General features: G+C 35.8%; 1 pseudogene; it reads right to left on the bottom strand.

The window, feature by feature from the left end:
- Window positions 1-458: 458 nt before the first annotated feature.
- LOC112470222 lies at window positions 459-577 on the bottom strand (annotated as a pseudogene).
- Window positions 578-1,829: the final 1,252 nt, after the last annotated feature.

Raw genomic sequence — 1,829 nt, 5'->3', positions numbered from 1 at the left:
CTTATATATAACCTTTACCATCAGATGTCATTTAATATTAGTTAACAATTAGAAACTGTTACAAATTAGCCATTTTTAAAATATGAGATATCATAATCAGACAGTTTACCCATATTGAAAGCAGTTATAAATATGTGTCACAAGCTAGGGCATTAAGGAGAACAGGGAGACTACACAACTGAGATGAAACTTTTAGTAGCTTTTATTTAGGTGTGGTAAGGCCCACAGACTAGGAGATACTGCTGTTGAAAAGATGGTTTGCTAATAGTTCCAAAGATGAGGGAGCATGTCATGACGGGGGCAGGATGGGAAGGCACTGCAGTATCTCAGGTGGCATAGTGGGCCATGGACAACAGCCTTCATTGTGGTCTCTTTGGGAAGAAATGGCAAGACAGCGTAAATAGGTTGGTGATTGGCTAGTCTGCATAATTTCATTTTATTTATTTATTTATTTTTTATACCTATAGCACCTGGTCTCCCTAGGTGGTCTCCCATCCAAGTACTAACCAGGCCCAACCCTGCTTAGTTTCCGAGATCAGACGGGATCGAGCTTGTTCAGGGTAACCTGGCCATAGACAAGTCTGCATAATTTCAGGGCGCTGTGGGGCTCTCTAAAATGGAAGATGCCCCTTGTAGTCTGATACCAGATCCTGGGGTCATTAGGGCTGATGGCTCAGACTGCAAGAGTCCTATAGAGGAGGTGGTTGGGGATTGGGGTCTGAATCTGTGTGTTTGCATTTGAAAAGCACACTCATGGGTAAATTGTTTACGATTTCTTAGGATTTTGCTAGCTCTGGGAGGAGCAGCTGTAGCAAGGCCCCAAATGTCAGAGCATCAGACTATAGAAAATGAAAGACATGGTTAATACAGTGATATTTCTCAAGACTTGAAAGTCAGAATGCCAAAAGCACAATAGAAATGTTTAAGATAGCATTGCATATTTTTAAGAGAGCATTTCTTTTTCAGCAATATGCCTATTAGATTTATGATAGACTACTAATAGGTTTGAAGTATGACACACATGACACATATTTAAATATAAAATTTAATTTTGACAGGTATGTACCTTTGAAAGTATCATTTGTTTGTCATCAATGCATCCTCTCAAGTTTCAGTTTAATATTTTGCCCAATTTTAATTGGTTACTTATTGAATTTTGAGAGTCTTTTATTGCATTATATGTTCTAGATATAAGTCCTCCACTATATAGATGATTTGCAAACATTTTCTTATAGTCTTTGGATTACTTTTTTATTCTAAGAATGTCATTCGAGGAACAAAATTTCTGTATTTTAATAAAATACAATTTATTATAGCTTTCCTTTTATGGACCATATATACGTATTTGTTTATTTTTCTACACATAATGCTATACATAAAGAAAAAAATAACATTGTAAAACAATCTAGTAGTAACCTCAGATCCTCACTGAAGGAAAAGCCAAGTAGAAATATATTTCTATCTTGCTTCATGATCATATTTGTGGAGGTTACCAGTTTCCAAAGGGAATCAGATGTGAAAAAACTGTTAGAAAAAAAAATCAGTAATGACCTCAGCATTAAATCAGAATGGGCTATTCTTGATAGTTAATCCTTATTTAAATGATCATTTAACATGGGCTTTTCTTCAACGTATTTCCTTTGAATTATGGCCTGAATATTTTTTTAAAACTCCTCTGAGGCATTACATATTTAAGACATGGTGACATTCACTGAAGCATATAGTTTTTTAGACCTTAGCATCCTAGCAACCATATTATTGCCCTGTGGTGCTACTATTCCACAGTACAATGAAACAGGATATTAAGCTTGTCAAGACACAGGAAGACT

This window comes from Pteropus alecto, unplaced genomic scaffold (genome assembly GCF_000325575.1).
Source record: "Pteropus alecto unplaced genomic scaffold, ASM32557v1 scaffold177, whole genome shotgun sequence".
Taxonomy (NCBI): domain Eukaryota; kingdom Metazoa; phylum Chordata; class Mammalia; order Chiroptera; family Pteropodidae; genus Pteropus; species Pteropus alecto.
This window is presented reverse-complemented; position numbering and strand designations above follow the sequence as displayed.